Below are 14,437 nucleotides of genomic sequence, written 5' to 3' on the forward strand. Positions count from 1 at the left end.
AAAAGGAAAGAGGACATAAGGAAAATGGACAAAGGAAAGGGGAAAAAAAGAATAGGAAACTACAGGGGGGAAGAAAGGAAACCAAAAGAAGAGAAAACTTACCATGCCAAGGCATTTTTATATCACCAGTGTGTCATGGACAACGAGCAAACTTTTCCCCCTCACTCTGTTTTATATGGAAGTTTCTAGCTGACACTACTGAGTTACTTGTGATAATGGATGATGAAGAGTTTGCCTCACCAGTGTGTGATGAAATCAGTCTCCAAAATAACATAACAGAGACAGGAGATAATATTATAAAGTTGGAATTCATGTTTTGAGAGAGTAAAAGACGTTTTGGATGAAATCAGAAAGGCGAGTCAGGGCTGGGGACTTTTGTAATATTTAGATCTTCAGGGAGATTAGCAAAGGTAGGTGGATTTTTAACATAGTTGACTCTGTGACATGCTATATACTTTCTTTTATTTCAGAACTTACAGGCCAACTTCTTTGAGAAAGTTTAGTAAAGATATTAATTGTTCTGCGGTGCTTTGTGGACTCTAAATCGATGACTGTGGAATGTAAGTTGGTGCGGGAATGAGTCTCAGGACGGCAGAGATGTTCCATCCGCAGCGGTTGTATGAGCTCCCACTGACGGGGAACTCTTTGATTGCAGGTGTCATATGTAGCGGTGCCTATTTTCTCAGTCCTTCGTCTTCTATACTATAGGTGACACGATTCCTTCTTGCAGGCTCAGGTATGTCCATGGGTAGCCCTAACTATGACCTCAGTCAAAAGGAATTTAAGAGACTGCCAAGGGCTTCTTTCTTTCTTTTTTTTAAAGATTTTGTTTTATTTATTTGACAGAGACAGCCAGCGAGAGAAGGAACACAAGCAGGGGGAGTGGGAGAGGAAGAAGCAGGCTCCTAGCACAGGAGCCTGATGTGGGGCTTGATCCCAGAACACTGGGATCACGCCCTGAGCCGAAGGCAGACGCTTAACGACTGCACCACCCAGGCACCCTGCCAAGGGTTTCTTATTACTATGTGAGAGAACCACACACGCATGGAATCTGTTCTTTATCCAAAATTTGCAGTTGCTTATGTAACTCACTATGTCTTCCTCCTTGCACAGCTAATGACTTTTATGTTAAGACAGTCTTCTAAGGAACTAGTGAATCTGTTAGGTCCTAGTATGTGTGAAACCATAAACTAGAAAACATACATACAATAGCTACCACAAAAATACTTTTTGCAAATAGGGTGTATATAAGATTTTAATTAAAACCTAGTGGATGTATAGATTAAATGAGTTCTAGGGCACCTGTTCTATTTTTAATTCCAAGCTCTCAATTCTTTAAGAATTATATATTCCACTAATAATAAAACCACTCTTATTTCAAGACTACCGTTAAATTATTGGTTGATACAGTTTATTTTGTGGCAACCACATGAGGTGTTCATCTCTTTTATGGTTGTGTTCAGTGGGTACTTTTATAAAAGTATTTCACTTGATCTAGGAGTCTTATAAGTTTAATTTTACTATATAAGTGTGTGGTCCCTGTTTCAGTTTGAAAGGGTGAAAGAACACTGTTTGGTGCCTAGTAAAGGAAAAGTTTTAGTCTAAATACCAGAGAATTATTCTTCCCAAACTGAGACAGCCACCCATGTACCCATCGCTTGTCATCCTCACCTGTCATAGCGGAGAGTCCTTTCTCCTATGTGCTTGCTAACATTCATATAAGACCCATATATCATGGCACGATTCTAGCAGCAGCAGCTAACACATTCGGCCTGCTTCCTGGTAACTCAACAGTAGCAAAGAAGGAACCTAGAATTGTTTGTTCATTCTTATGTACGGATCTATCCAGAATGAAACTACTCTTTCAAGGAGCTTCCTTGCAAACACCATCACCTTTAACTACATATAATATAATTATCTGTTCACCAGGATAGCATTATACTACTACAGAGTGAGAAAGAAAGTATGTTATCAATATTGAAAAACATCTGACTCTGGTACATCAACAGAAAGCCAAGAATAGAGTATGACAACCAGAATACTAAAATTCCTTACTCTCATAGAGCCAGTGACACCACTCAAAACATATTCTCATTACTGCCCTCCTTAATGCCCAGAACTCCTGTGAGATATTTGGGGAAAAAATCTCATAAAAATGGTGCCTTTTCCAAGGTGAAAAAGTTCTAAAGACCAGCTGTCCAATATTGTGCTTTTAGTTAATAATACCGTACCATAGACTTAAAAGTTTATTAAAAGATGAGGGCACCTGGGTGGCTCAATTCGTTAAGTGTCCCTCTCTTGATTTTAGCTCAGGTCATGATCTCAGGGTCGTGAGATCGAGCCCAGCATGAGGTTCCACACTGGACATGGAGCCTGCTTAAGATTCTCTCTCTTCTCCCTCTGCCCCTCCCCACCCCTCACTCACCACATACGCACTCTCTCTCAAAAACAAACAAACAAACAAAAAACAACCCAAAAACCAAAACCTAAAAATGCTTAAAATGTATTAAAAATGCTTAAATGTACAGTTGCAAAGGTAAGAAAGTGTCATGTGGAAAATTATCTTCACACAAAGGTTGCCTCCAAGTACAAGTATGTTACCCGACAAACTACCCCAGAGATTAGGGAACAGAAAGGCTCACAGAACAAATTGAATGACTTGAATTTAGGGCACACAGCACAAAGCAAAGCGAAAGAGATGTGTGTTTAACTGGCTGAGAATATAATGCAATTAAATTGAAAAGACGCTACCCGATTCTTAGGGTTTGCAGTGTTCGTGGTGTGATGATGGTGTGAACACGAGGACAAAAACTGAGGTTTGAATGTTCCTTACAAGGGCAGAGGACTCATGGGGCCATGATGGCAGTCATCAAATGTTGGCTGAATTAAGACTGCAAGAATATTGAATGTCTCATGTATATTTAGTATGTCATGAATATTTAGTGCCCCTGGTGCCTCATGTATATTTAGTGCCTTGTGAATATTAGTTAGGTATTTCTGCTTTCTCCCATCCCTTTCTATATTCACAGATATATGATCCACTTTATCTTTCTAACATGCACCACAGTTTAACACGAAGGTTATTCTACTCATTTTCCTTTCTTCCGTAGCAGAATGCATTTTCTCAAATATAGAAAATGAATTTTGCCATAAGAAAAAAATCTCCTAAGGACCAAATGCAGAAGATGCTGAAAAACTAAAGAAATAATGGATAAGCAAAGATACTATCATACCTTCGGTAGTACTGGAGATGGTATAGGTTGGAAGACTTTTCTAGAAAGTAATTTGGTAAGAGGTATCAGGAATCTTAAAACATGGCAATTATTTAACATTTTCCTATTCTAGAATGTTCCTTTATTTATATGATAATTTTATGAAAAAATATGTGTGTAATGACACATATAACACCAGTATATATTATAACAAAATTGAAAAATCATTAATATTTAACTATAGAACATTCATTAAATAAGTGTCATACCTATAAAAATAAAATGACCAAGTGAAGGTGAAAAAAGTATTGTCACATCAATGGTTAAAATCATGAAGTAAAATATTATAAGTCACTTTGTGGAATTTTTTAAAAATGTATAAAGCTAAAATAAGAAATAATATTTATTCTAAATATGCGCATCTATAAAAATAGCAATATATATTAGTTGAATAACTCATTGAATACTTTAAAATTTCCTATTACTCCCACTAAGTTAAAACAATTTGTAAGATGAATCCTGAAATACTAAGTATTTCATAGCAAGAAGATTTAAATATTATTTCAAAAGACTGTGTTTTATGTGTGTACCTCTTCGTGTCTTGAAGGAATTAAAGAGACATGATTTCCTTATGTATTATTTCTCTTTCCTTCCAATTTCATTAGAAATTTTAAACACACACAAAAAAGAAATTTAAAACCTCCAAGTAGTGCATTTAGCCCTTAAAATATGTCAATGAACTAAAGAGTACCTCAGAGGGAGTAAAAGCTCTTAAAATCAGCTTGGATGAGGCATTGAGTAAATGTGATTTTTATTTTTTTATCTCTATATTTTTAAAAATTAGAAGCACAATGAATAAAATGCTGCCCATGATTCAGACCCAGGTCAGAACAATGGAAAAAAAGAAAACACTTTCTTCATAGTTTTAAGTATATATCCACTTGAAAACATATCGTTTTAAACTTCAAAAGCAATTTTTTGCATAAATTTACCTTTTGTAATCAAGTGGAATATAGCTACATAAAATGGTACAAGAAAATCAGAATTTTTTCTCCTTTTCACATAAAGACATAACTGAAATAATTTAAACTTTAAAGAAAACATGGTAGAAATGTCAACTACCCTACATTATGACATAGTGGTAACTATTCTAAATTTGAAAATTGAGATATAAATTATAGGATGTATAACTTTCACAGAACTGAATATGTGGAAAAAGAGAATATACATGTATTTTCTTGTCCTTTCCCCCTCTAATAATAATTAAACAATTATGTCAGAAGAAATGAATAATGCGGAGTTATCTAAAGGATTCTGCTATGTTTTTAATTTGATTTTATTTTTTAATAAAATGTACTAAGTCTACACAGTGCCATGCACATAGTCAGAAAAAAAAACAGATTTATCAACATGGGCTCTTGATACATATTGACAAATTAATTTCCTGTGAAGTTTAATCCACGTGCAAGGCACCAACAAGGTGTCAGACATGCCAGGCTTGCTATCCTGGTTTTGGCACTGAATATTACTCTCATCTTAACATTTACCAATATGATAGATGAGGCCAAAACTTTCATTATTTTTATTTTAATTTTTTTGATTACTATCAACTTGACTAATTTTTGATCTGTTCATTGGTTATTTTTATTTTCTTCTTTGTGGCCTTTACTCATTTTATATGGAGTAACTGCTCTTTTTAATTTCCTTTGATTTATAGACAACATTAAGTATGGAAGATATCACACTTATTACATCCAAAGAAATGTGTTCTGGAGGGTCACAGGTTTCATTTACTTCATACTACGAATCAAATATTTAAATTTTTATTATATTCCTACACATCTTTAACTGAATTTCTTTTGCAGCTCTAGACTTTGTTTTTAATACACATATGAGAGAGAATACTTTTTTTTTTTTTTTGAGAGGGAGAAGGTGGGAAGGGGCAGAGGGAGAGGGAGAGAAAGAATCTTAAGCAGGCTCCACACCCAGGGGGGGAGCCCAACATGGGGCTTGATTTCACAACCCTGAGATCATGACCTAAACCAAAATCAAGAGTTGGAGGCTTAACTGACTGAGCCATCAGGTGCTTCAGAAAGAATACTTTCTTCTTCTTCTTTTCTTTCTTTAAAGATTTTATTTATTTTAGACAGAGAGCATGTGCGTGTGACTGGGGAGAGAGGCAGAGGGAGAGGAAGAGAGAGAATCTTGAGCAGACTCCCTGCTGAGTGTGGAGCCAGACCCCAGGCTTGATCTCACGATCCTGAGATCACAACCTAAGCTGAAACCAAGAGTTGGTTGTTCAACGGACGGAGCCACCACCCGGGCACCCTGAAAGAATACTTTCTGATCAGCTTCTGTGCAAAGATAGACCTATTATAATGTCTTTTGTTATGTTTTTTAATATTTCTAAGGATAAAATAAGCTTAAAATTAGAGGAATTTGTTACAATTACATGTTTTGATAATTAAAGTATATTTACATGGTACTTCCGATGCTTCCTATTTACAGATAGTGTCAATTTATCTATCTCCTTTACTCAATTACCCAAGACAGTACAGTCCATTTTGCAAATCTCCTGATATAACAATAAAAAATGCAGAAAAAAGAGTGGAGCATTTTAATATCAAGCACTGTTCTACAACCTACCAGTAGGTTATCAGGGCCAACTGAAAATTTCTGTATCTGCTTTATACAAGGTATCATTCTATACCTGAGTAGTCCTGAAATTTAATAACTTCAATAAATGTTTTTTGAGTGTTTATTACGTTCTTAAACAGTGCATGTTAATGTCCTCCACTATTATGGACTTCACAAGACTATTAGGGACAAAAATACATATATCAAAGATTAATTTTCTGCATTTACATTTATAAAAGCCTGAGTTTATCCACAATGGAGTACAAACCAGCATAACGAACAAGGAATATTTCATTGTGTTAAGAGACAGTTATAAAATACCCAAAGTGCTATGTAGGAAAAAATAACCAGCACTACTGCAGGGAATGAAAAAGGAAGAACAGGGCCCTATTTGGCTAGAATATGCTGGAGATGTTTATGGAAGAAGAGGAAATTGAGTAGAGTTATTAGGCCATAATGTTCCTCTTCTAACAAAGGACAAAACTGATCCTGAGAATATTGTCTCCAATAATTGTAAGAAAATCATACCATCAAGTTCATTTCAGGATACCAAAATGAAATAAGGCTTAATCCACAATTTGAAATCAGCATTGTAAAAATGCCACTCTCTGAAATAAATGCAAAAATAAATAACTGTAGATTAGATCTGTGATCTGTACAAATCTTCCCGGAGGTGTAAACCTGAGATCATTTCTGGATAGCAGATGACAAAGAGGGCAGCCTTGTCTTCATCATGATTCCTTAGTGCATGCCCAAAATGAAGATATTGTAACATTTTTCAAAAAATAATATGTATGTGGCACCTGGGTGGCTCAGTGGTTAAGCATGACTCTTGGTTTCAGCTCAGATCATGATCTCAGGGTTGTGAGATCGAGCCCCACATGGGGCTCTGCACTAGGAGTGGAGCCTGCTTGAAGATTCTCTCTCCCTTTCCCTCTGCCCCCCTTACCCCTCCCTCCAAAAAAAAAAAAGCGTTATTGTGCTTTTTCACAGCAACTGAAGAATACTGCAGAAAGAAAGAGATGAAATTTTCACGAAACAGCCATTTAAATCCAGTTAGAAGTTTTATCCTTCTGTAGAATATGACCTGACAGCCAGAGAAGGCAACATTCTGTAAGTGATTTTTCCCCACTCATTGTGTACTTGCCGTGAAGACTGGAATCGTGGCTGGAATTATGGGCTTCCCAGGAGCAAATATGTTTATGCACACATAACCCTTACAATGATGCTGTAGGTGCTCCTGGCTTCCACGTTACCACTCTTTTTTTTTTTAAGATTTATTTATTTATTTGACAGAGAGACAGCCAGCAAGAGAGGGAACACAAGCAGGGGAGTGGGAGAGGAAGAAGCAGGCTCATAGCGGAGGAGCCTGATGTGGGGCTCGATCCCGTAACGCCAGGATCACGCCCGGAGCTGAAGGCAGACGCTTAACGACTGCGCTACTCAGGCGCCCCCCATGTTACTACTCTTGGCTGGTTTTCTTCCTGCCTTTTAAAATGCTCATTTCTTAGTCTCCTTAGAGCAGGGTGGCCTTATGTCCTGGCCAGCCTGGATCGGAACCCATTAATGCCCATCACCTCGCTGTATTAATTACTAGTGCACCTCTCAGAAAGACCCAGTTTGGAGAAGATATTCTGTGGTAACACTCTTAGTGACTTCCTCCTCTGCCGGTTAGTGCTGCCAAGGTTTCTTGTAGTGTGTCTTCTTTACTTCTCACTATATTCAAGCCTCTGGGCATTAGCATCCCTTCTTAAGAGTTTGAGTTTCTTCGATGTGCATCTGACTCTTCAAATTACAGTCTTACAGAGATTTGTATCCTCAACCCCAAAATGTATTCCTCTTCCTGCATGGACGTTCCAGAGGCATCATAAACTCAAAGTTCAAAACTGAATATATTCTCTTTCTTCCTACTGTACCCACTTATGTCAGTGGAAAACATTACAATCCACCTCAAATTCCAGACCTCATCTTGGGCGTCCCTGTCTCTTTTGTTATATAAGCAGCCATCAATCCTATCGATTCCACCTTCTCTGTAGGTCCCTAATCTGCGGCTTCACTTTTTTTTTTTAAGATTTTTTAATTTATTTTTGAGAGAGAGCGCAAGCGGGGGGAGGGGCAGTGGGAAAGGGAGAAGCAGGTTCCCCAATGAGCGTGGAGCCCCACGTGGGACACGATCCCAGGACCCTGAGATCATGACCTGAGCCAAAGGCAGACCCTTAACTGACTGAGCCACCCAGACGCCCCTGCTTCACTTTTTAGACAGTAACACGCAGTTAAAAATATGGGCAGCTGAGTCAGAGAGATGTGGATCAGATCATTGTCTTACCACTTACCAATTATATAAAGTACTGAATTACTGAGTTGAGGTTTTCTCTTTTGTCTGTATAAGGATAGTAATAGTTCCCACTTACCTTGTAGAGTAGTTTTAAAATTTAAGTGAGAAAATGCTTAGAAAGCACTTTCTTATGGCACATAATGGTTCAGTAAATGTTAGCTATGGCTTTTATTTTTTTTTATTTTTATTTTTTTATTATTTTTTTTTAAAGATTTTATTTATTTATTTGACAGAGATAGAGACAGCCAGCGAGAGAGGGAACACAAGCAGGGGGAGTGGGAGAGGAAGAAGCAGGCTCATAGTGGAGGAGCCTGACGTGGGGCTCGATCCCATAACACCGGGATCACGCCCTGAGCCAAAGGCAGACGCTTAACCGCTGTGCCACCCAGGCGCCCCAGCTATGGCTTTTAATATTGTTTGAATTATTATGAGCACAACCCACTACCCTCTCGGGACTAGATCACTACAACCACTTCCTGACCACGGTTTCCCAGACATCATTCTTTTCTTCCCATTGCCCTTCTTGACCCTGAAGGTAAAATAATATTTTAAATACACACATGTGTGTACGTCATTCTCCTGCTCAAGGGCTACCCACCATGTTCAGCATAAATACCAAACCCCTTATCGTGATGCCTCGGCCATTCCTGCCCTGTCTCCTGCTTACCGTGCCAGCTTTCTTGACTCCCCCTTTAACAAAAAGGTTTTTCAAGCTTGAGTGGGCCTAAGAAGTACTAAAAAATATGTTAAGACTAGTTCCTAGGATATGCCCACAGGTATTAATTTAGTAAATCCAGGGTGGGGCCCAGGACTCTGCATTTTGTTAAGGTTTTATTTGATTTCCAGTTAGTTAATACACAGAGTAATGTCAGCTTCAGAAGCACAAACAGCAATTCAACTCTTCCATACACAAGATTCTGAATTTTGAATTAACTCCATCCCCTCACATCTACCCTCCCAGGAGATTCTGCTATAGGGAACATGACTTCAGAAATCTTGGTTTATGTTGTATTAAACTCCAAACGCTCATCAGCATTTTTTGCCTAACTGCCTCTTATATTTTACTCACCTTGGCAGTTACTGTCTTTCAAGGAAGCAGTAAGTTGTTGAGTTTCTTTTATTACAATTATATGCAGAAAACTGAACTTCTGGTATCAATTTGGTATCTTCCCACAGGTTTTTGTATTGAGAAGATAATTCATTAAGTAAAGTTACTACATTTCTCAGTCTTTATTAATACTTTGTTACCTTAATGTTTCCATTTCTCATGGGTTTGGTTGGTTAGCATGAGCAAAACTTTCCCAAAATTTGAAACCTACCAAACAAAGCAATAAAAGTGACATAATTAATATTTACAAATGAAGTGTAGCTCCTTGAATTGAATATACCTTGTGAAGTATCGCCTAGAAAGAAAACAGAAAGGAAACACAGCTCTCTTAGGTTTGGCTTATTTGCAACAACATCTGGGATGAAACAGGACCGTTTCCTCTCCATAGCCAGTGGCTTTGTAACTTTTACAACAACAATGTCATTTCTGTTTACTGCAACACTCAGCCGTTTAAGACCTAGAACTTAAAAGAATAAATTTTACCGATTGTTATTTTTCCCCTTTACAACAAGAGTAACCCTTTCTGTGCACTTGATTTTATTTAAATTTTACTTTTTGATCTGTGCTCATTTTCCCTCAGGTCATAAGTAATTTGATAGCCAGGTGGGTGTGCTTGTGTGTGTGTGTGTGTGTGTGTGTGTGTGCTAGAGAGAGGGAGAATTTGTATGTGTGATTTATTTTTTGTAAACGCTTCCCAGTAAAATCTCGAAGATTTTGCTTTTAGTCTCCTTACATTTGACAGATATAAACATGAAGATAAGAATCATGATAGGCTGTTGAATAGTTTATCTGTTTGTAGTTTAGCTTCAAATATATGACTTTAAAATTCAGAATAGATACATCACTTGGTGTAGTTCAGATAATTGATTCATAAGTCAGCTACATCAGGCAGGTTTTGATGGTATCTTTATAAATAGGCCAGAGCTTTCAAATGCCTGATGGTATCTCTCATGCTGACATGAAAGGCATTTAGAGGTTGGAATATGCTACCAGTACAACTTGTATTCTAGATATAGTTCGTGAGGCCTATTAACTTCCTATCATACAAGGAACGAAATATCACTGAAGTGTAATAAATTGTATGGTGATACAAGAAATGCTTTTATAACTGTTTTAAAGGAGCAATGTGAGATAATGACTTCTTTGTTAGATATTTAGAAGTAAAAACACAAGCAATTTTAATATTTAAAATACAAACAGAAACAATAACAAAATAAAAAGATTTAAAAAGTCCAGAGAGATAGCCCCCTTTGCATACTGCAGAGACGGTTTTCTTATCCATTTGTGAGTTCGTTTGAGCCTGCTTTTCCAAAGTGCATACACTCAGTCTGTCTTCATAATTCCAGATGCATGCACACATCTTCTATCCTCAAATTGGGTAAAGGATTAGGAGTTTTTGTAGTGAGATATTTATCAAACAACTGTGAACATAAAAGATTCTGGGCTAGAAGTAGTATATGAAGCATCATTTGGTAATTCTAAGCAGGTCCCCTGCACACCGTAAATTTCTTTATGTTTTTCACAATTACTGAGGCCAAGCCTTCTATACCACGCATTGTGCTATCATCTTCCCTCTGACTGCTGTCCTATCCTGACTTCCCAGTCAGCTCTCAAATCCATAGAGGATTTTTTCACTAGGCTTGAAATACTTTCTCTAGGTGCTGTCCCCCCCGCCCCCCCACACAGTACCATAGAAATGGGCACCCAACCCCTATCATCCTAGAAGGTATCTATACGCCTTTGAAGGAAATTAGAATGTCACTTCAAAATATGCCACTTGGGCATATTACTTTTAATTCAGAGCACTTAAGAAACAGGTGAAAGAAGGACAATCAGGTCTTCCTTTTTCTGTCAAAAAGTTTTTCCTTAGCAAATATAATCTTAAAGTCCACAACAGAAAATAACTGGGGAGAAACCCTTTCAGTGTCCCCAGTGTGTGAAGTGTTATTTTCAGAAACTCTTGGAGCATAAAGCCCGAAGTCATATGAACGGCTGGGAACGTGCTCCGTGTTCCAGGAGGTCTTCCAGGGAAGGATGGAGCTGTAACTGCGCCTGGCATCGCACAAGGAGAAGAAAGATGCCCTACACGTGTTCTTCCCACCCCGAGCAGTTTACGAAGGACTTGCAGAGCCCACATTCGAGCTGCCAAGCCCCCCTTCTGTCCCACCTGTGCCAAGTGCTTCGTGTCTCAAGGGAACTGCAGCCGCTTGAGGCTTTTAAGCAGCATGTGGAGAAGCTGTTTGTGCGCCAGGACGGGGGGCACCAGCCGCGAACAGAAATCGCCTGCAGATGCTCGTGAGGGTCAAGCACAGGAGTGAGAGGTCGTCTGTCTGTGAATTCTGCAGCCACGCTTTTACCCAGAAGGCCGATCTCAATCTGCACCTGCGCACGCACATGGGCAAGAAGCCCGTCCAGGGCCACCTCTGTGGCAAGACCGTCTGTGCCCAAGCCAACCTGAACAAGCACAATCATACCCATTCGGCTGCGAGGCCCTGCTCCTAAAAGGGGTACTGCCGAATCACGTGGTGGGTCGCCCCCCACCCGGAGGGTCGGCCCCACTTTTGCCAGCAGCTGGGTATACACGTCAGAAGGCCCAAGGCGGTGCGAAATTTCAAGTGCACTGCCTGCGTCTATAACAAGTTCACATAGCAGGCAGGTACACCTGCGGAGGCCCGTGGAGATTCGCAACCAGGTGCTGAACTACGGCCCACGGCAGCACAAGCCCTGGCACCTAGTCACTGAAGACCAGACGAAGATGGTGATGGTGACACTCCAGCTGCCTATGGAGCTGCAGCTGGACTCGGCCAAGGTTGTCGTTAAGTCCCTGCCCAGGATAGCCTGGCCTCACAGTTCCCGGGTCAGAGACAGTGCGGTGGTGGAGAGAGAGCTTTGCGAGCCCAGGCGGCCATCGCTCATCACCGCTACCATCCCTGCGGACTGTGACACGGAGCCCCTCCAACCCAGCACAGCCCACATGGCCTCAGCCCCCACCCAACAAACCACATGGCTCCGGACTGCGGGGAAAAGTGATGGTGGTGATGGTGGTGGTGTTGTTCCATGAATGATTCTCAGGTGATCTTCTCATCTTTGCCCAAAGATCTGCTCAAAAATTCCATACCTAAACCTCATTTAAAATAGCCCTTTCTCCCCCTGCCATTCCTGCAGCATGCCTGTTCTTTTCCGCGGACTTACTTTTCTCTGTAGTCCTTATGCATTCATCATTATCCAGCATCCTGTCTGATTTACGTATTTTGTTTATCATTGTGTCTTCCCACTAAAAGGTAAGTTTTATGAAGGTATGGAGTTTTGTGTTTTGTTTGCTGCTCTATCTTCAAAGTTTGGAATAAAGCCTGGCCCATAATAGATTATTGGTCAACATTATTTTATTTGTTTTTAAAGTGAATATAGGTGTAGGTGTCACGCATACTAGGACCTAACAGTTCGCTAGTTCCTTAGTAGAGCATCTTGACATAAAGGTCATTAGCTGCACAAGGAGGAAGACATAGTGAGTTACATAAGCAACTGCAAATTTTTTACAAGATTTTATTTTTTGAGAGAGCGCACAAGCAGGTGAAGGGAGAGGGAGAAACAGACTTCCCTGCTGAGCATGTGGGGCTCGATCCCGGGACCCTGAGATCATGACCTGAGCTGAAGGCAGGCGCTTCACTGACTGAGACAGCCAGGAGCCCCAGCAACTGCAAATTTTGGATAAAGGACAGATTCCATGCGTGTGTGGTTCTCTCACATAGTAATACAAAACACTTGTAGTCTCTTAAATTCCTATTTGACTGAGGTCATAGTTGGGGCTACCCATGGACATACCTGAGCCTGCAAGAAGGAATCGTGTCACCCATAGTATAGATAAGGAAGGACTGAGAGAATAGTCACTATGAACTCTGACAGCTGGTATCAAATGATTCACTGTCAGTGGAAGCACGTACAAGTGATGCTGATGGAACACCTGTGCTGCTGGTGACAAACCTTCTCGAGGTCCGTTTCAACACCGTGTTACTTCAGAAGAGCCACCAATTTGGAATCTACAAAACAGCAAAAAGCGATTTACATCTTTACTAAAATTTTCACCTAAGTGCCTACAGATAAAATGCATTCCAGTTTCATGCAACGAGTGTGTTAAGGGCTCCAGCTGTGTGCCAGGCTCTGTGTTAAGTCCTGGGGACACGGTGGTGAACAAGCAGCACCAGTCACCCACTTTCTTGGAGCTTGAAGTCATGCAGCACGGGAGTATTCATCGCATAAAGATTGAATATTCTTTCTGTTGTTTCTAAGAATTGCATATTCTTGTTATTATTTATAAAGTTACATTTATGGTTATGAAAAATGGCAAATTGATTTCCAGATGGCTTGGAAAGGAGCACAAGGGAGGTTTCCAAAATGACGGAAATGCTCTTAATCATGATTGGATGGCAGTTACACAGATGAATACATCTGTTAAAATTCATAGAACTGGACACTTAAAATATAGGCATTTTGCTTATGTACGTTATCTTGGTCAAAGATACAAAAGTATATAGCGTTCTATGTCCAAATCGTAAATGTAACACGTGTTCTTTTGGAAGATTGGAGGGAGGAAGTCCATCTGTAAAATAGAAAATGTATGTGATTAATAAGCTTTGGGATTTGATTTAGATTAAAAAATAAAGATCTATAAAATCATAATAATAAGGGTAAGGTTTTTGTAATGCATGTATAATCTATATAATCCAAAAATTTTGACTATAAATCAGCCCAATAAATTATTTCAACATCTGTAAATTTAAAATAATCTTTAGGGGCACCTGCGTGGCTCTCAGTTAAGCAACTGCCTTCAGCTCAAGTCATGATCTCAGGGTCCTGGAAATGAGTCCTGCATCAGGCTCCCTGCTCAGCGGGAAGCCTACTTCTCCCTCTCCCTCTGCCTGCCGCTCCCCCTGCTTGTGCTCTCCCGTGCTCTCTGTCAAATTAATAAATAAAATGTTAAAAATAATAATAATAATCTTTAATTGCCCTTTAATTAAGTGATTCATGTTCATTTACAGGAAATTTGGAAAACACAAAGAGATAGTCGTCCAAGAGCTAATAATCATTTGGTGTGCTCCTTTGCACACACTATTTTTGTGATACGTTTGTACAAAAATGAAGTCATAC

General features: G+C 39.4%; 1 pseudogene; it reads left to right on the forward strand.

The window, feature by feature from the left end:
* The window catches only part of LOC109490039, a 28,209-nt pseudogene extending 15,856 nt beyond the window's left edge, over positions 1-12,353 (forward strand).
* Positions 12,354-14,437: the final 2,084 nt, after the last annotated feature.

The sequence above is a fragment of the Ailuropoda melanoleuca genome, chromosome 16 (genome assembly GCF_002007445.2).
Source record: "Ailuropoda melanoleuca isolate Jingjing chromosome 16, ASM200744v2, whole genome shotgun sequence".
NCBI lineage: Eukaryota > Metazoa > Chordata > Mammalia > Carnivora > Ursidae > Ailuropoda > Ailuropoda melanoleuca.